Here is a 21,177-nt window from a genome sequence, read left to right as displayed (position 1 = left end):
GCTAAGGTTCCTCCTCCTGCTTTGCCTCTCTCCAGCCTCTCTTCTCTTCTGTTTGGCTGCCTGCAACAGAGGAGGCAGGGGAGAGGCAGGAAGTAGTCGTAAAAAAAGGAAAAGTCACCCCGCATGCCCCCTGCCAGAAGTGCCTCCCTTACCCTGCAGCCAGCTTAGAAAAAATGGAGGGAGATGTCCAGAGGGTACCCCAGAACCTCCTGTCTGCAGAGGACGGGCTGTGGGGTGCTTGGGGGTGCCAGCGGTTTTCCACCACCGATGCACAGAAGTCACTCTGACATCAGTGCACCTTGTGCTGGTATAAAACTATCTAAGCCAAAGTTCAGGTGAAGGGCAGCCATGTAGCCAGAAAGTCATGTGGCTCTCATGTTGGTTAGTATGTCACTTTGAACAGCTCTTATCTGATATTATTATGACTAACCCAGCGCTGACAGCATGGAACAGATTACAGGAGCCATGTGATGATTATTTAAGGCATCGCTGAGTATAACACGCAGCTAATATTAACCCCTTCTTTCCAGAGCAGCTTTGTCGCCCTATGAGTGATGCCCGAAGCAGGCACCTGCTCTACCCTGCCCTGCCCTGCCTGGGAGTGCTCCCTCACTGCACTTACCTTTGGTGCTGTGTTTCAGACAAGGCTATTTTTGAATCATTCCTCTGTTTTAATGTGGTCTTACAGATCAGAGCACTTCCGCAGGCTATGGTTGCTCCTCCCCCCCCCTTTTCTTTTTTTTTTATTTTATTTTATTTTATTTTGTTTGATTTTTGTCTCCTTCCTTTTTTTTTTTCAAAAAATGAAGGATCAGTTGTGACAGGTGCCTGTATTTTATATTTCCTGTGGTAGCACGTGCCAATAAAATTCAGAAGCCTTTTTGTTTTGTTATGGTTGATCTTTTAAAGTTATTGAGAATGACACTGAAGTCATAGCTGGCAAAATAGACCTCACTGTTCTACATAAATGTCAGCAGTGCCAAGGCAATACATTCTGAGAGGTAACAATTCGTGTGCTGACGGGGAAGGCGAGGTGTGCACACATACTGTACCCTTTAAACAGGCTGACACCTGCACCGGGCATTTCAAAAACAATGCCAAAAATGCAGCATTATATAAAGCCTGACAGTGGCCCTGACTGTTCAACCACTTTGACAAATGTGTTAAATGCCCTTTTTTGAGGGTCCCAGATGAAAAAGCTTGGGTTCCTGGTGAAGGACTGTGGTCTCTGGCAGGCTGAGGCAGCTGGGGCCATGGCGTCTCTCCTTCATGAGGTAAGTCAAAGGTGCAAAGAATTTAAATTCCGCACCTGGAAATTCTGGTCACATGAGTGGCATTACTCATGTGGTAATGCGGAGGGTAAAGTTAACAGCAGTGGCCTCTGGAGCATAAAGGGAAACACTGGCGGGTTCTAGTTCACACTTATCTCCTCATGTGGGTCCCTGTGCCGCTGGGCGGGAGGCACTCTGTGACCCCTTGGGAGCTGCCTGCTGGCACCCTGTGCCCCCCAGCAGCATCCATGGGCAGGGACCAGGGTGATATAAAGTTTAGATATTGGAATCAGCTTTCTTTTGCATGAAGGGAAGATGCAGGAGTGTGAAATGTGTGTTAGCACCGTTGCGAAAGCCTTTCCCGGGACTGTGAAGACAGAGGAGATTTGACCGCTGGTTTGGTTGGGAGCCAGGTGTTGGGAGAAATTGTGCTGCTCCCCTGGCCCTGTATATGCAACCATGTCCTCTCATGTCTGCAAAACCTCAGAAAAATAAAAATAAGTGAGAAGGGTGGAGAAAGTCTGGAGAAGGAAAACCAGGTACCAACCCTTCCCTCCATTTTTAACTCATGGCCAAAACCAACTGAGATCACAAGCACTACAAAACATGGTTGAGACTAATTACAACTGAGACTCAAAAGGCCCATAAGCTTTTGGAAAGAGGCTCAAAAGTCCCTCAGATGTAGCCATGAACACGCTTTGTTTAAATTAAAAGAAAAAAAAGGAGGGAAACAAAAGAGAAACAAAAATTCCCTTGGCTCTACCAACAGCACATGCATAAGTGAGTATGTTGGCAGAGAGTTTCCATGTGGGATTTGTATTGCTTGAGAAGGAAGGGGGGGAAATGACACACTGGAAAAGTGCAAGGATTCCTGTGCTGGTGAGGGGATTTATTTCCTCTTCCAGCAAAACTGCAAAAGTTAGAGCCGCTGAGGTAGAAAAAAGAGAACAAGTGGTTGAACTGTGTAATAGTAATACTCATAGTAGCAGTGATAGTACTGATTCCCTGTGAGCTTTGGAGTGTGCTCGAGCCCAGCTCTCAACACACTCAAACATGCTGGTCACTTCACCCTGCCTATCGTGTATTGGAGTTGCTCCGTCTGTAAAAATGACTGATAAATTGCTAATGCGCAGATTTGTGATGAGCTCAGATCATTAATATTTTTGTTGCTTGGAGATACTTTATTAGAAAGCACATGCAGTGCTAAATCATTACTTTTTTCTTTTCTTGAGCTGAATTACTTTCGGAAAAAAATATTTTCTGCAGATGCTCTATGAAATGTTTGTCCTAGTGCTCATTTATTGTGAGTGGCACTGATGGAGCAGGTGCTGGTATGAAGCAGATGTATCTGTGTAATAGTTTACTTTGATGGCTCCTTTAAGAGGCTTCATAATCTTTATATTTTACCATTGGGTTTGGAATTTTATGCTCTTTTAACAGGTGTATTACCTTGATCAGATGTTTTCATTTTAAACTATTGACTTATGAGCACATGGCCTGCAGGGATTGATGTGCAGCAAATTGATTCCTTTTCAAAGATTTATTCTTATATTCTCTTTTTATTTAGTGTAGGAGTTCACTAGAAAACATAAATGATTGATAGTGACAGTTTATGAGTAAAAATAAAAGTGTCCTGCAATTAAAACCTTTGTTTCCCATAGTTTTAATACTAGAAAGAAATCAGTAAGGATGGGAATACACATAGAAAAATCCAGTCTAAAATCAGAGTTTCGTTTCCTGGTTTAACATTTAACAAAACCAGCTTTTAAAACATTTCTTCTCCACTCACAGCTACTATTGTTTCTGTGTACTTTTATCATTCAAAGAGTTCAAGCTATTTGAAGAGCATGTGTACAAAGATTACCTTAAAATGACTCATTGTAAAAGCTCCCTACCTGATGAATTTGTCCTATTGGAACCAACATCTATTTTAATAGAATCCACTAAAAAAGCTCAATCTGTTCAGCCTCTGAGATGGAATGCAACAGCAGAGTCCTGCCATGAAAATAGCTTGTGTAATCAGTGGAATATAAATGGCAACAGCATCTTATACTCCCTTTTATGATGGTGGAAAGAGAAGGAATTCAGTGGGCAGCCATATGACCAGGTTCTGCATGACTGAGGAGCTCACATTTTTGCATTGTGTTGTAGCACAGTATCTCTTGTGTCTAAGAGGAGGTAAATTGTTCCCGTGCCTTGTGACCAGAATCTCTGTCTAGAGGAAGAAGCAGAATAAAGGACCATTATTTTAGCAGAGGCATTATAAATCTGTGTGACTGCTGGAAGCATTGATTAACAAAATATTTTCTCATAATGGCTAGTACCCTTCTGAAAATAAGAGTAGGGAAGCTGCTTGAAACAAAAAACTGCATATATGTCTGAGCAGCTTACAGTTTTAAAGCACTGCCCATGCTGACAGAAGAGGCAAGGATATGACAATTACTGAAAGTTTAGTTCAAGACTAAATTTAAAGCAGTTTTATTCTACGAGTGAGCCTTCTACATGAATGCATGACTTGTGTTGGTGCCAAATGTGGGTGGCATTTGTTAGACTCTGGTTGGAGTCCAGTCTGCATTGCTGCATGAAATGAGTGTGATGAGGTCAAGTCAGTCCTTGCTGAATGATAATCCACATCATAAAGCTACTGTAAATGATTCAGCATGGTTTAGTATTATTTTCAGCCAGTGCCCAGGAGAGGCCAGGACTGAGCTAGCATTAAGAATGAATTGTCCATGCTTCCCACTCTTATATAACTGAGGGTGAAAGTCACAGGAAAGTACGTTAGGAAAATGAGCACAGCCTTTTTTCACAATACAGATTACTTGTCTTCCTTAAACAAAGGTTGTGAACCAGGGTGGAGGGATTGGATATGGTCCGCAAATGTGTTTGGTTTTCAGGATCTCAGAACTTCATAGAGAAATTGAGTTATGATTCTGCAAGTTGACAGAACTTTTAGGAAAGTTGCTGAACACCCTCTACTTCCGCAGTGACCAGGATAATTTGCCCCATTTTTGTAAGCAGTTTGCATGTTTAGTTTGCACCTTTTAATTTCTAAGTGGATATAATGTTTTAGTTTATTGCTGGCAATTCAGCTGCAAACAGGTTTTTGCTGCAATTGCTGGCCACTGTGATTTTTTTTACAGTCATTTTTTTTTACTTTGATCTCTTACTAAGGCACCTTTGCAACATTAATTTGATTAAATTGCAGTTTGAGTTCATACCAAATTGCCATATTCTTCTGTTGTCACCCACTAAAGGGGCTGAATAAGTTCCTCATGTAGATACATAGGTAGTTTTTTCATGTGTTTGTAGAAGGCTACTAAAAGGAAGGCTGGGATGCAGGACTTCAGAAAGGGACAGACCAAAAGAAAAGAAAGAAAATTTGCAAAGTCAGAAACTATAATTCCTAATTGTCTAAATTAATTTTTTAGCAATTACATTCAAGCTGGCCTGATGTCTGTGTGATTGCTCCACTTCATTCTGTAAAAAACATTAATATTGTGGGGTTTTACTCCCGTACTAGGACAAAAATAAACCAGATCTCTGTGTGCTTCAGACTTGGCTAGCGAGTCCAGCCAAGAACAGATGAAAACTCTGCCAAGAACTTTTTCATTGAAGAGTTTTCTTGAAGCTTTAAGAGGGGAGGATCAGAGCTTTGCAGACAAAATTGCTGATTCCTGCTCAGGGTGCTACTCTCTTTCCTGTGTTTGGGACTATCCTGCAAACATGGGCGGGGCATCTGGCAAACCTAGACTGGGTTCAGTGGCTGTGTTTGTGCGTATTGCTCATGCATGAGGACCATTTGACTTGGGACAGACTTAAAGCAATACCTGCTGGATTTTGTACATGTAGTTTTAAGAATTTTGAAACCTTGGTGTTTTGCATTGCTGCAAAATTGTTTCAGCCTGTCCCTGCGTGGTAGGAGGTCACAGCATCGTTCATGTTACTATCTCATGATGGAGTTTACTCAATCAGCTATAATATTGTACTAGTGCAGGCCCCACACTTGAGCTCTTCTTGCCTCACAGAAAGGTCAGTACTTTTTTTTTCCCCATAGTTCTTCAGCAGTTACGTTCTTCTTACAAGTACAAATGTGTTCCTTTATTTAAAGACTTCTTCTCTCCTTTAGGAGTGTACAGTTATTTCAGAGGGGACTGTGTCCTAAAAGAATAGGAAAAAAATGTTTGTTTCTGGTTTGAGCCTTTTTTCACTCTTTTATATAAAGAAATGCCATGAAAAAGCCATGAAGATAGAGTTCATTATGTTAATCCCATCTCTAAAAGCACTGCTGTGCTGCGGGCCTTTGTTGTCAATAAAATGTCAACCAATGGCATGTACAGCATGTTGTGCAGACTTCGAAATGCCGCAGCTGTAGGACTGTGGTGTGTTTTCTACACAAGAGCTGAGAAATATGGGAGGGATTAATATTGAGTGCAAGCCCAAGTGTTAATACAGAAAACCAAAGCAAGGAAAAAACCAAACCTTACAAAGAGTTTTCTTCAGCGTATTTTCAAAAATTGGTTGTCATTCTTCATAGTTTAAAAGACATCTGTTCACATTTCATAGTTTACCCCTAGTTTATCCAGGAAAGCTGGTATACTATTTTGCTTTCTCACAAGGGCAATATCTTTCCACGTGTTCATGCCAGTGTAGAGCCTAGTAGTTTCAAAGAAGAGCAAAATCTAAAAAAGTGGGACCTTTTGGTGCTATAACATAGTTAAATGTGTATCATGTTTGTGATAATATGAGTCAGGTGAAATACCAGAAAGCAACTTGCCTATTTTAATTCCAAGAAAGAAGATTTTTGTTCAGCACTGACCCACTTCATGAAATTGTGGATTTTGTGTTTTAAAGGACCTGATGCTTTCTTAGGACAGCTGTGGCCATTTTGCAGGTCTCCTCTCCTGTTGTATGCGTGCCTGGTTGCAGGAAGGTGAGCCAAATGCATTAATAATATGACCCTCACCACCAGAAAGCAACACAGAAAATACTACTTTCCTGGAAATGTATTTTGTAGGTGTGGTACAGAGACTAAAGGACAGCACCATCTTTCATTCTCCCAAGCAGTGAAACAGAAAAATTTTCCAGTCTGGTCATGGGGTAAGGAGAGGAAGGAGCAGGTAAACTACTCCTGTCCTAACATTGAAATAAGTATCACATCTTGCTTCTCAGATGTAGTATTCAGAAATTTTTCATATTTTCTTGGAGGAGCCATCTCTGCTTTCCACACAGCACTGGTACAGTGCTAGTCAGAAGTGTGCTTTAATACCATGTCTGTGTTACAGATCAGTTTCTGCTGATTTTCAAGAAAAACTAAATACATTGGATGAAGAGTGCAACAACACATACTGTGCTAGTAAAACTTTTGAGACCAGTGATTTAGTTTAGGATATGGGATGAGGGTTGTCATGTGGAAGTAAGAGGTATGAGGGATGATGGTTGTAATTTCAGGTCATGTAGGAAGTTCTAACCTAATACCTGACCATAGCATTTTTATCTCCATGCCACTTTCACACTGGTTTCAGTGACCTGATGGCAGAAGGAAGAGACACATTGTTGTTATTGTTTGATACATGTGAGCCCCTGTGGCCTTCCCACTGTATTTGCCTGCATAGAGCTTTGCCATCTGCATGGCGGGCCAGGCTCTCTGCTGTGCAACTCTATCCACCTCTCCCTGGAGCAGCTTTGTTAGGTTTCATATAATTACAATTGATGTCTCTCAAAAAATATTGCATGTTATGTTTTATGTTCCTTTTTGACACCTTGTGATAGGGTTTCTTTCAGCAAATCACCATGTGCAAAATGTGGAAAGATTGCAGCTGTAAAATTAATTTCATTTGTATTTAGCCAGGTGTTGTTATTAAGAGGCAACTGAAATCTGGCATCATAAATCCTCTTCCAGAAAAAAAAAAAAAAAGAAAAGGAAAAATTAGTATCTGCATTCAGTGTTTCTCTTTTCTTCCAGGCTCTTTTTTATTGTTTCACTCAACATGCTGATGGTGCCAGGTTCCTTACAGCCATTCTCGTTTTGTCTCTTGCTCATTTGTTTGCTGATTCAGTAGCTACAATAGTGTACCCTCCCTCCTTTCCTCCTTCCCTCCTTTCTTCCCTTCCTTTCCTACTTCCTTTTTCTCCTTCTCCAATATGGAGGTAAACAACTTGAAAAGTACTTTCAGCAGCACATAAAGATCTGCTGCAACTGTCTCTGCATCCAGGGATTCTGTGACAAGGCATTTTATCAAACCTCATTTTTTCCAGTTTGGGGGCATCTCTTTTTATATGCAATATGAACATGTTGACTTTGTGTATGGGCTGGGGGCGTTACAGGTAGCTCCGAAACAACCTGCACTTAGAGAAAAGTTATTTTCTACTCAGAGGAGAATCTGGGTTTAACACAGAGAGCCAGGGCTGTTGTCAGGGCTTTGGTAGGTGGTGTGGTCTGTTGGACTAAGTTAAGCAACAGTGCAGGACTTTCTAAGAGTAGGTATGAGGATGAAGAGGTGCTACTTTTGCACAGAGCCCTTGTGACTCAACTGACATTTCTACTTGGAAGAATTCCCTTTCTAACGGTGAGAAATATTTTAGTTTGTCTGCTTGGCCCTCTGTGATATGTTCCTACCTCACACTAATGCCAGTCGTATCAGATCGTTCTAATTATAAATGTGACAGCTCTGAGAATTTGGATTTTAAAATCCTGGGGGGTTGATGCAACATTTTGCAACTCCAAACCAAAAAAAGTTACTAGTAGACTTAACCAAATTAGAAGGTGGTGTTTTAGCCACAAAAGCACCTAGTCCACACCCGGATTTGAGCCAAGGGAGTATGTCTGGTATATATGTGAGAGAGAAACGAAAGTATCCTATGCCTTCAGATTAGTATCAGCAGGGTCCCCTGTTTCCAACCATGCTCATTTGCTCTAAGTCATGAAATTATTAATGGAGAAATTTTCTTGTAAAATAGAGCAGCAGTTCTGATTTACATGACTTCTGTGCATTTGCAAGTATTTTTCCCCCCTATGGCTAGAGCTGTATTAACAGGTTTTGTTCCAATAAGCGAACTAACACGCATGTATTAAGCAGAGGTCTCGGGGAATCCACTCTCTGCAACAGCTCTGGCATTCCCTCCTGTTTATTTATTTGCACTGATGAAGATACCTCTCCTCTGTGCCATCTTTTTGCCCCCCAGCTTAGCTACTAAGCAGCCTCTTTGGTGTCTGCAGTGAATCAGCACTTCTGGCAGGCTCGGCGTGCTCTGCCTCCAAGCACGACTCCGGTGCGGCACACAGACAGACCCCTCTTGGTCTGGTTCAGTGCCGAAGGAGCAGGGCTCGGCCTTTAAGGCAGAAGTTTTCCTGCAGTTTTACAAAATAGCAAACAGTAGATCAAAAAGTCGTGCTGGATTTTACTTTCCTTTAGGAAGAGAAGCTTTTTGCTGATGGTGATCCAAGGGATATTTGCAGCCCCATTTAAAACACTGCGTGGTCATTCGGATAGTTTGCAGTAAGTGTAATAAGTATACTAAGAAGTAAAAGAAATTTAAGCTCGACACATTGCACTTTGAAAAGATGAACCTTATAAGATTCACAGATGTTTGAGAATTTTGAGAAACTCTCTGTAATAACTGCAGAAAATAAACAAAAATCCAATAGACACAAGGTCTCTCTCTCCTCTCCAAGTGTGTTTGCAAATCCTTTTTTAGGTCATGCTACCTAAAAAAAGGAAAGGAAGAGAAGTGAGTTCTATTTATTTCATTACAAGGCCAATTTTCACACCCAGGAAGGTCTCTCGCTCCAAAGAAAACCCCACAGAAGATACTCTGAGCCTTTGGTAATGTGTCCCAAATTATTCATATCTTCTTTGGTCTGGCAATACAGAGCAAGAGGGTGTTTGTAGACCCATTGCCTGAGTGAATAACACTTGAAACCACAGCTAATCTCACTGAACAAGTTAGTGAATATGGTGTTGAATTAAGAACTCAGAGCATGGCCCATGGGAAAGCATAAATCCTTCTTCACTCTAGTGTGTGGTAAGGCTGTTATTGATGGGGTTGCAGAAGGGCAGGATCAGGCTCAGTGTTTTGCTTTGAATGCATTTTTCTTAAATGGTAAGGGAAATTAAAATAATTTGCTTCCAAAAATTGTATTCTCATAACCAGTACAGTAGCAAGATGCAGCAGGATTTGGAAGTCGTGACCTTTATTTTTGTTGTTTTGTTGTTGAATAGTTTTTTCTCCTTATGTTCAAATCTAAACTCAAATCTTGGCTGAAATCCTTCATGTGAGTTTTCATGTGTGGTTCTGTAGGCATTGTTTTCCTTGGCTTCCATTGACGTAAATAGTTAAATAGCTGAGGAAACTGTAACTATCGCACATTACTTCTCTTCATCAGGTAATTGGTGCTTTGCAGGCCTAATATGCAATATGTTGATTAGTGCTTTTGTTATATTAAGGAGTTTATTTTTACTGTACATCAAATTTACTATAGATTAGTCTCCTGTATGCAGTTCATTACATGTCTTAGATGTGGTTTTCAAAGTGATGTCAACCTTTCCTCTGCTTGGGAACTGAGTTCTGCAGAAAATTATAATACAATATATGCATGTGAGGCCTGTCATCTTGAGTGAGACATGGAGACACTGGGGACCTCCAGGGTTCAAAATGAGCTCCTGTTATTGGCTCTGAAGCGCCAACGCTCCGAAGGTGGTCTCAAGCAGACCCTCCTCCTTCTGTAGCTTGTGCAGAGGGAGTGCCCCACAGCATAGGTCGGTCAGTGGAGTGCTGCACATCCGAGGGCATTCCTGTGCGTCCATTTTGGACCGTGTGTGCTGAAGTGTGTTCGCCTCAGCTGTGCAGTTAGTTGTATGAAAGAATGTATACAGGTGTTGGCACTTTGGGTCATATGAATAGAAATGGAGCCTGTATTTTCAAAAGTGGTCCATTGTCTTGGGGATTAATGGGAAACTTGATCATCCAGTTAGTGCTGCAACCGCACACCCTGTGAATACACTGTGTATTCCACATCTAGTAGTATGGGTATGTTTTTTAAGGTGATGGTTGTGGAGAGGATTATGTTTATTTCTGTTTGCTTTATTAAGCCAATTAGAAATGTTCAAGACTAGGAGGTGTTTTTCCAGGTCTTACGATCCCATTAGTTAAAAAACACAGGGAAAAGTCAAGCAAGCAAGCAAGCAAGCAAAGTACAGAATAAGCTGTTTAAATAAAATACAGTAACTAACTTTTGGTCAGGTAGCATCTTGCCGAGCAGTCTGATTATTGACTACCCAGGCAGTTCTGCTGATATGACCAACATAAATTCATCTTTGCTTCTTTTTTTACTGATGCTAATGCCAAAGAACCAGAGGAGCTCTAGGAAAGGAGAGCTGGATTCAATTCTGGTTCATGAATCACATATTGAATTGTCAGGAAAGGAACAAATTCTGCCCCAATTGCCACTATAACTATGATAGGTTGTACTCATGTGCCTCAGGGCAGAATATGGTCTGAAATGAAATAGATGAGGTCAAAATCTGTTTTCATTGATCACAGAGAAGGCAGTGAAGCTGTAGAGGCAAATGTGACAGCAAAATATTGTCAGCAAGGACATTCCTCTTGCCAGTGATGCATCATGGCAAAAAGAAGGCTGTTTGATTTTCAAGCTCCATGATGTCTTGGTCGGGTTGATAAAAAAACCCAATCATTCTGTAAGCAAGTAAATTGAACTGAAAGTAAGACACAGTGATTGACACTGAGTTGCAAGATGCCATTTATATAAAGTCTTTTTGCACTGAAAAAGAAAGGGGAGTTTTGTTTTTGTTGCAGAAAGTATTAATTTTTATTTTCTTTTTGCTTATATTTTTAGGATCTTGCAAAAGGGAAAGCAGGAATGTGGTTCCAGGAATAATCTTCTTTTATTCCATCAGATACATTCTGCAGCCCATTCCATAAAGATGACAATAATAAAAAAGCAAGGGACACAATATAAGAAACAACTTTCTTTCTGTTAGGGCGGATGGCTTTATAGAATAGATACTGAAGCAGCGAAGAACTGAAAGTGGTTTCTGAGAAGTGTTGACCTCCTTTCGTGCCACTTACTGTGAATTAAAGCTGTGACTGAGAACTAGTTTGGGCATGTGGTACAGCACTTACAGCAACTGCTGCCAAGGAACAAGATTTGTGTTTCTAAGGAAATGCAACAAAAGAAAATGGTTTAAGAGGCAGTGGCTGTCACTGTGTAAAAAAAAAGTATCTATTTATGTACAGATAGAAAGAAAGGCCGAATTGGGTTATTCTATATGCAGGTTAGTGTACGTGTGAACTCTTGTAATGTGAGATTCAGAATCAAACTACTGTGGATTGTGCAGGGTTTAGCATATCTCACACTGTTAGAGTTTACAAAGTTGAGCTGTCTAAAAGCAGTTGTGACATACTCTGTGCCTGTGACTGACTGTTGTTTGTCATTCTTACAGGCATTATTAGTAACAGTGACCTGCTATATGAAAGGGATACATTTAGAGCAAGGAAACTGAGGTTTTGTGGCTTTTTGGAGCTCCTTTCTTATGAAACCAAAAGGCAAGTATCTTCAGCACTTCTAAACCAAGGCTGCCAAACAGTATCACTTACCACTACCTTTAAGGTTATAAATATCTTAGGACATGACATCCACTCACTGATTTGTAGCAAAGATGTTATGAGAATTGTTCATGCACTGAAGATTCATTAAGGGTTGAAAACTGTAGCAAAACACCAAGGAAAAAATATCGCTATATTTACACACTGTCTTAACTCCTTTTATTCTTCCCTCCCGGGTTGGAAAGGGAACCACCTGTGTCCTTTGCTGATGTCAGACTGCTGCCTGGAGACATGGTGCTATTGAAAGCACACGATACTGTACATATTTACACCAAGCTCGTATCTGATTGAGATTGGGCTGTGAGACCTGTGAGTTCACAAGTTTCTTCATCATACTCTCATGCATTAAACATGTATTTGAACTCTGGCTTGAAAGCCGTGTGATCTTAGATAGACATATTTACGTAATAGTTAAATGAATGATCATGCGCTCTCCAGCTCCTTTTCCATGCAAATGCAGAGGAAATTGAATATTATAATATTTCAGTGAGATGTCCTCAATAACAAATTACTGTTTAAAATAACCAATATTTGTATGTATATCAATTGCCTAGCAGTTATTTTTGTCTGCTATTTGCATGATATGGAAAAGAGTTTTTCTAGCAAACGTTTTAAGCTACTTGGTGCTGCTTTCGTTTTGGAATGATCACAAGGGTGCACATTTAGGGATGTATTTTCCATCTGTTTTTTTGAAGCTGGCAAAGCACATAATTTGGAATAGAAAAGAAGTCTGAAAGTACCCATATTTGAATTGGTTTGGGCCATTCTAGGAATTCTTATTCTATAGCAGTTGGTGAAAGTGAAGGACTATATTGTGCCCTTGGATGCAGTATGCAGGCAGGGCTCAAGGCCATAGAGAGCCCAGGGGCTCACTAGGGCCCCTGAAAGTTTTACTGCTCAGTTCCCGATGCAAGAACCTGAAATGATCAGAGGGGCTCTGTGTTTAATGCAGTCCTATGGTGTGCAGATTGGTTTGAGATGGGTCCATTTGCAAAGGCCTGGGCTTACAGTCTTGACTGATGTGCCTGATGGAGAGATCCACTGAGTCTTCTATGTCCATGGATGGGGCTGCCAGTGCAACCAAGCTGTGGGCTTGCTCAGACATCTCTGTGACTTTTGCCAGAAGGTGGGATGTTCAAAATCCAAAAACAAGCTTTGCTATAGGTCTTTGACCCATGCAAGGCTTAAGGCCTGAGCTTCCATGCAATTTGTATGATGGTGATTCTTTTCAGAGCAAGGATCTTCACCTGGTGAGCCACAGCTCACCCACACTCCCTCTGCTAATCCAGAAGTTTTGCCTTAACTCTTCACACCAGGTCTCCCTTTTCATGGGACTGCTTGTTGTATGTGGTGAATAAGGATGACAGAATATGGCCCTGTTGCTCTGGCCATGGTTGGATCAAGCTGGACACCATTCAGTGCAGTAATTTCTCTTAGGTGGGCATTTTGAAAGCACCAAAATACTTGGGGACACTAGAGCTCCTGGGAATACATGGGAGTGGGAGCAGCTGGGTAAAAAAGGCTCCAAGAAATATGAACTGTTGCTGCAAAACCTCTTTAACTATGGGGAGTAGAGCAGATATTGAGACTTTATAATAGTAGTGTGCCTGGGATCTCAGGTTGCCCAAATTAAGTTCTGACAAAAGAACTGTATTTCATTTTGCTGTGGTCTAGAGTAGGTCTAGTCAACACCACAGCTATTGAACTGCTTATGTCTCCTGAGCAGTTCAAGTGCAGTTCCTGGGATGTGGAGATGCTTTTTTTCTATCAACTGGATGGAGTTTTTTGGCTGAAGGCTGGTAGGTCCCACTGGAAAAACCTGTATATATTTACTGTGATATATTTACTGTAGTTCTTTGCTGTATGTTAGGGATTTTTTTTTTAATGAAGATTGAAAGGTAAGGAGAAACTGGCCTTCCCTATCCTAGAAACAGAGAAGTTACAGCTAGAAATTAAGTCCTGGGTCATCTGTTTCATGCTCATGTGCTAGCACCATTTTTTTTGTATACTAAACCACACAATGTTGTAATATATGATTGATATTAATTAGGTTTCTGCAAAGTACTGCACACCTCAACTTGAACTGAACCAGAAATAAATATATTGCCATATATTAACATTTTATTAGTTGAGAAGAAGAATAGGATGAAGGCACCTATGTGAAATCCAAAGTGTGAGCTTCAGATTGAATTAATGCCAGCAGTGCCTTGAAATTAATTTGGTTACTATGGGTACAGAATAAGAAATAGTATTCCATAATGTAACTATGTTTACTGATTCATTTCTGGCATTAAAAACTGAAACCATGTTATATATGCAACAACAGCCTTTTCTTTCTTGGAAGAAATTGGGTATATTTTAGTAATTAAAGTAAATGTTGCCCTCTGAAAAGTGCCAGTACTCCACTGGAAGAAGAGCACTGTTCTTTTAGAGGATCTGCCCCATCACAGGCTGCAGAGCTGCAATACACCGAATGAGGGCTAAACCCCAAAGAAAATACTACCAACCCAGGAAGCTTCCAGTCTTCTACAGCTTCTCATTAAATATATCTTTTGTGACATGATAACATCTGTTTCGTGTACCATTCAACTGTATTGGTCAAATGTCAGTTTTCTATCCTCATGCCACTTCCTATCTCATCAGTATGTAGGAAAAGAACAAGTTTTGCATCTTAAGATGTTGCAAGCTGAGTAATAATAAAATAATGCAATGGAAATACCATATATTCAGAAAGCAATTATTTTAAGGGGTTTCAGTTTTGACATGGCTAGATTAAGTATGAAGCTTTTTGTTTTTATACTTACTGTCAAGAATGTTGTTAAATACTGATACCACCTCCTAAGAGAACAACTTTTAAATACCAAAATGAAAAGGATAAGCATTAAATATTTTGGTAGATATATTGTGCCATAATGTCTACTGCCTTGTTCTTAATACAAAGCACAGTAGGGCTTAATTAAAAAGTGATTGTACGATCTATCACAAACCTGCATTAGGGATATGGATGCCAAGAAAATTAAGCTGAATAGGTGGTGATAATGAAATCTATATTTTATTGAGTAGTTTTTATTTCTATACCTTTGTTTGCTATTCTTGCCTCCCTGTCAGCAGTAAGACATTTTCCATCCAAAATTCTTTGAAGGAATTTGTTTAGTCTGATGCTGCTTTGTTCCATTATTTGATCAGTATAAGTTATTTTGTTAATTTTTTGACAGAGTAAAATTCCTTGACAAACTTCTGACTCTGTCAGAGCAGACCATGACAGTAAACAAAGAAAAGTGAGTCCTTATGAGTTTGTTCCTGCTAGGAGTAGCTAGCTTACGACTGGTACAAGGGTGATTTTCTATTTCATGTAAGCAAAAGTTGAACTCACTCAGAGCCTCCAGGGCAGCTCCACAGCCTGGTTTAGTACAGATTTTGCCTATTCCATCTCCTAGTGGGGCTTCAGAACCTGCTAAGTAGAGTACTTAGCATTAGAGAACATCAAAATACATTCAATGAAGCATAATACCAAGTGAAGAATATCTACAATAAAAGTAAGTATTTGTACAGCCTGGGCCAAAATCTCCCATGTTATAACTTAAATGCTATTGATTTTTCAGGTATCACTGACCTGAAGTTGCTGAGATTGTGCTTGGGATGAATCTGATCTATACCGTTAAGGCCAAGCAGAATCACAATTTAGGAAGTGTAATGCAAAGAAATAGTTACCATGTATTCTGCTGTCTTGTAATTCTACATCAGTCATCAAGAGTTCAGTGCACTGTTGGAAAGTCTCTTCTTTAGATGGGTAGAAGTGTGTCTGCAAGCACTGTAGAAAACAATAAGACAAAAGAGCTTATTGTGCCCCTTCATATTTTTAAGAGTGGTGTGCTGCAAACCAGACAGCTTGTGCTTTCTGAGCAGTGCTACTGGGGCAGAGCTTCATTTTCACATCCCCACTTACTAGGTTCAGTGTTGTTGGTGTCCTTGTTGTGGCAAAAAATCAAACAGCCAATAGGGAAGGCTGGTTTTGACGATCTTGCTGCTTGTGTGTTCCGAAGGGACACAAATCACATATTGCAACACACTGCACATTGTAACTTGCAGCTTGTCTCATGCTTGGGTGTAATATGCAACATGAGATAATGTGCTAGAGGAGAAGACAGGCACAGCACAAGGCTCTTGAAAGCCCTGAGAGGCACTGAAAGCTTGCGTTCCTGGTATGCAGCAGTATAGATATTTGAAAGGTTAGGTTTGGTCTATTTTTAGGTAGCCTTCACATTGGAACTGCTCTAAGAATGAAGGAGATATAAAGATTGCATGTTTCTCTCCTGATTTATCAGAGATTTTTGACAAAATGTATTAAAAAAGGCTTTCCTCTGAATTGGAGATATTTTTTTCTGAAGCTGTGCTTCTTATTTAGAAGGGGAGTCTTTATGATCTTGATTAAAATGCCAGTGCTGTCTATTTCACTCCAAGATCAGCATTTTCAGATTTTAGCAAACTTAAAGAAATATGACTTTCCCACTTATTGTTTGGGAAGATTTATTCACTTGTGTAAATGAATTTTAAAAAATTGGCAAGGCTTTTTATCTCATATAAAATAAATCTGAAGATAAATGATCTTTTTCCACTAACATCACCTATCATTAAAGTGGCTAAATGAAAATCAAAATGTGTTGCTATTTAGTGCCTGCTTGCCTTTTAACGGGAGATGAAATTGAGCATGTTTACTGGGCAGGAATTGTCAGCAATGCTTCGATTTATAGCATTGTCCAGGATATAAATTAACAAGCGCCATGTGTTTCCACCAGTCTCCCTGGATGATGGTAGCCCTGTCTCCCGAAAACGTACATCTCCAGCTGGCTGTGCATGCTCCTACCCCGCCTTAAAGAAAACTGCAAACAATGTAAAATTGTGTTGCATTGAACTGAAGTGCAAACATTTTTCCATGTCTCTGTAAACAGGAGTGCATGTGAGAATGAAACAGGTGGAGATCTACCTCCAAAAAACCCCCAGCAATGTGTCACACTCATTTCTTAAGTCTATGCAATCTTCGTTTAATAAATTGGTAATAATATTATGATGAAGTGCTCTTTGGTGTTGGTTCAGGGTTTTTTTCAGAGCTTTTTTTTGCATAGCAACTTGCAACATAAATTAAAATAATCCTCCATTCAGACAGTTTCTTATTTTTACTTTGTTCTTTGTTCCTCAGAGAGGAAGGAGGAGCCTGCAGTGGGCAAAAGGGAAAGGTGCACTCTGGTGAAGTCTCTATTTCAGTGTGAATCCTACATGCTTTTGTTTAAATGCATTGCCCTGGCTTGCTCTTCTGCTCAAAAGAGTGGAAACAACAAATAATGTTTAATTGTGTCAGATTGTCAGGGAATTTTACGATGGTAGAGGTCCATTAAGGACAAACATTAAGTAACAAACTTGCCTTATTTGTTGATAGACAGACTTTTGTGGAGGAGCCATGAATCTTCACTGGTAACCGCTTACAAAATAATAACTAACCAGTGTCCCAAAATAATAACTAATCAGTTCAGCAAATACTAAATTTCTTGGGAACAAAGATGTCAAAAAAGGTGGTAGTTGACACAATCTTTGTGCTTTATCCCTGTTCCATTCACAGGGGAAAGCTGGAGAAGTCTGAGTAGAACAAAAATTTAAAAAAAAAAAAAAGGTGGAAGCGTGCGGAGCAGTTTCTGCCTTGAACTGCCTTGGTCCTACCTTCTGTGATAAGGTCTGATTCAAAGCCTGCCTAAATCCATTTAAAGATTTTCATTCCCTTCCAAAATATTTAGTGCAGTCACCCCTTCCAGCTACTTTACCCCTCTTTTGTTTTACTGCATTTTCTCATACAGATAAACAGGCAAATGATTTGGATAGAATAAAATTAAAATACAATAGTAACTCACCCAAACCTTTCTATGTCTAGCAGTTCTCCCATTCCATCTCTGCACAGGCTTGTTTGGGCTTGAGTCAGAGGTGGAAACACTGACAAATTTCTTGTCAAAAGCGTCGCTGGAGGAGGGTCAGCCTCCAAAGTTTTATAGCTGCACTTTGTATAGCTAATAAGCCCTGGGCTAAATGCTTATCTTCCTTTATTTTTGTTATCTGATTTGGGGATGGAGGGAGGATGACATCTCTTGCCATTTGTGCAACTTTTTTAGATTAATATTGCAGCTCTAAGAAAAATGAATAATTGGACTTTTGAGCAGAGAGTGGAACCACAAACCCATAGGGATTCCTCTAGCACTAGTCACTAGTTTGCATATTGCAAGTTAACTGCAATTCATGAAGTGTTCTGGCTAAAAATAACTTCAGGGCTCAATTTTGTCTGGCAGAAACTACTAGTTAAGAGGTCAGCTGAAGCTGATCCTTCAGAAGCCTTGTCTGCGTGAACCTGTTGCTTTGCGCTCACTATTGTGATGAGGTGACCCCGTTTCCTCTTGGCTTGTCCTTGGCTGACTCAGGAAAACAGGGTGCAGCAGCTCTGGGTGGCTGGGGAAGGGGACCTCTGCTGCAGCCTGGAACCTTCAGAGTCCAAGTAGCCAGCGTTGGCTGCTGCACAGGTGAAGCTCTGTTGCCCACTCACAGGAGTTTCTGCGGAAGCTTGCCCTTCTCCACAGCCAGGCATAACTCTATAAAGAGTGACTTGATGCCTAAGCATATTTTTTAAAAAATCAAAACACACCAACAACTCCAGAACTTTTGTGTGATATTTTCATTTTTTGTTTGCCTAAAATTGTTGCAGAGAAAATCTGAGAAATGTTGCTGAAATCCTGTCAGATGACTACAGTTCAGAATTATTTCCATATTATATTTTGTTTTAGTATGAAAAATGCCAAGAGCTAGGCCCAGGAAAAAAGGCTGACTCAGTTTCACTGAGCACCCTCTGAAGAAAGTCATATTTGAAGATGAGATGTTGGTAAGGCTGTCTGTCATCTCTAGTTTATTAAAAAAAATTGCTAGGAGGCACTAAAACTGTCCACTGCCTTTCCTTCTGTTCCTTCACTCAAAGGTGCTTCATTCATGTCGACTTTACCATAGCGTTTTTGTGTAAAACAAGATTTGATTTTAGAGTATTTAAAGGTTGCTGTTCTCTCCAGTGCTGCGCTGCAGCCTTGCGTGTGCTCCACTGCAATCACCTTACAAGCCATTTTAGAGAGGAGGTAGGCTGTGTTATGGAAATAGGAGAGTTTTTTCTTCCACTAGCTACTGTGAGCCTTGGTGTGGATCTGGCAGGGAGTGTGCTCTCCTGCGCTGCTGTGGCAACCTGGGCACCGCAAGTTCCCTCCAGGCTGGGTGACTGAATGGCCAGGTGGCAAAGCAAGCCCCAAACACAGTGTGACAGCTGAGTGGCTGCCTCAGTGAAGGATGGTAACTTTGGAACGGGTTTGGCTCTGGCTCCCACCAGATTGCTTACGATTGCATCAGGGAATCTTTTCTGTACCCTAAGATGTCAAGTCCATGGTGATTGTTTATGGGATCATCCTCTTCATGCTCTTCAGATCCCTCTCAGAAAAAGTTGGTAATAATTAATTAATTGACATTAATGATGAACGAGTCAGGGAACAAGGGCTCCAGGGTAGTACTCTGGGTGCCTGGGAAAGACAATGCAAGGTGGATGGTAATAGGGGTAAATGAGAATTATCTGGCTGGGGAGCCAGAGCTCTGCATAGAGTTACACATACGAGGTATATCCCTGAAGCTTCTCTGCGTTCTGCCCTTTGTGGCTAAAGCTGGAGAAGACAATTGCCCGTGCCCAGAAAGGGTGTGAGCATCCCAGCAAGGCTGGGAGTGGGAGAGGAAGGGCACAACTTCTGAGTACAGAGCAGATGCTCCCAGCCCCTGAACAGGAATGCCAGAAAACAGTTCCCTGGGTCTGATAAAATCAGACGTGAGCAGGTTTTGATCTCTTCCAGTGACTTGAACGTGTGGAAGGATAGAGGGATAAAAAGAACTTTATGATTTCTTTTGTTCCAAGGAAATATCAGCAGTGAGGTGAGTAAGGAGAGATGATGAAGATCTGCAACGGTCTGTGATTTTGATGTGGTCCTGCCTGCTCTGCCAACCTGCAAGAAGGTGCAAAACTGGAATCTATCTCCTTGTCTTGCCTGGGTCTCTGTGCTCAAACAGCATAAAAGCCTCCCCAGGAAACTGGTGTGTTTACACGACTGTTTCTCAAACATATAGGGGCCATAAATTTAAATATAGATGCTTTTTTACAGATTAGTCTTTCTATGAAACAGTAACACCCGAGTGTTCATGCTGCTTTTAGCAGGCCTGACAAGCTGGATTTTCCTGTAAATCATAGCAAATGTGGGTCCTGTAGAACATGGGCTCCAAATGTTGGGGGGAAACAAGTGGCAAATTTTTTTTTTATGTAATCAGCTTGAGTGGTTTGCTTTTCTTGTTTTTAGTAATGAGTAAGTGAAAAACGCATGTGAAATGTAATGTTCAGAGAGGTATAAGAAAAATTATAAGAAGATTTCTTGTAGTGGGTACCTGTGCTCCTCTTGCTTCACTTAGGCACTCCTGGAAGGTTTTACTACAATCAACCAGTTACAAAGAGTTGCATATCTGCACGCCTGGTTAACACCAATAATCTGGTAATCTGCAATAATAGTAAATAGTCACAGTCAGGTCCAGTTGCATGTGAACAAGCGAGTGATTTACCTTGGCATTCAGTGCTCTTTATTTGAGCTCTCAGTCTGTGGAAGCAGATGTGGCAAAATTCAGCCTGGTGTCAGTGATGTCAGTAACGCATCGCCATTTGGAGAAAGTTACTTTGGACTCTCAAATATACAGCTCCTCAGACAGCAGCCTGTGACCCAGAGCTGGGCCAGGAATTAATTTGGCCCTGATCTCTTGAGCTTTCCAGAGAGCTGGTACAGAGCACCATCGTGGGTTTTCTTTGTTAAAAAAAATCTCAGGTCATAACTGCCCTAGCAAAACTGCAGAGGGCACACTGCTTTATTCCACTGTAGAATTACTGCACCAATGAACCCAGAAGTTCAAGGAGTTTGACTCACTGACTTATGCTATTGAAGGTATATTCTGGGTAGGATGAACTTGATAAATAAGGAAAAGAAGATGAGAAGGGAAAAAAAAAAAAGAGCAAACAAATAGGATAGAAGTGGAACAGAGAGAATGGACTGGAAAACAAATACAGTACTGTGCAAAAAATAAGAGTTAAGATGCACAGAAGGAAGATTTCTAATAAAAAATTAATAGGGTACATATACTTTATATAGAACACCATTCACGCTAACACACCTTTGGAGTGCAGATT

The 21,177-nt window shown here is 40.6% G+C and overlaps 1 protein-coding gene and 2 long non-coding RNA genes across 5 annotated transcripts in view; 2 read left to right on the top strand and 1 right to left on the bottom strand.

Moving 5' to 3' along the window:
• The window catches only part of LOC113946824, a 19,576-nt gene extending 13,244 nt beyond the window's left edge, over positions 1–6,332 (top strand). The window contains exons 2-3 of the long non-coding RNA XR_003527570.1: positions 6,126–6,204; positions 6,289–6,332. This is a non-coding gene — a long non-coding RNA (uncharacterized LOC113946824). The remainder of the gene's footprint in view (positions 1–6,125; positions 6,205–6,288) is intronic.
• Positions 1–16,125, bottom strand: part of LOC113946823 — a 29,061-nt gene extending 12,936 nt beyond the window's left edge. The window contains exons 1-3 of one of the 2 annotated variants that reach the window (XR_003527568.1): positions 15,844–16,125; positions 15,609–15,708; positions 8,894–8,979 (exon numbers count right to left, since the gene is read on the bottom strand). This is a non-coding gene — a long non-coding RNA (uncharacterized LOC113946823). Of the gene's footprint in view, positions 1–8,893; positions 8,980–15,608; positions 15,709–15,843 lie in introns of those variants that run through there. The other variant, XR_003527569.1, reaches the window with a different exon arrangement.
• The window catches only part of PPARGC1A (PPARG coactivator 1 alpha), a 368,813-nt gene that overhangs the window by 274,957 nt on the left and 72,679 nt on the right, over positions 1–21,177 (top strand). The gene's annotated exons all lie outside the window — the stretch shown is intronic.

The sequence above is a fragment of the Corapipo altera genome, unplaced genomic scaffold (genome assembly GCF_003945725.1).
Source record: "Corapipo altera isolate COAL_440 unplaced genomic scaffold, ASM394572v1 22, whole genome shotgun sequence".
Lineage (NCBI taxonomy): Eukaryota > Metazoa > Chordata > Aves > Passeriformes > Pipridae > Corapipo > Corapipo altera.
The sequence above is the reverse complement of the archived record's forward strand: the minus strand, read 5'-3'. Positions and strand labels throughout refer to the sequence as shown.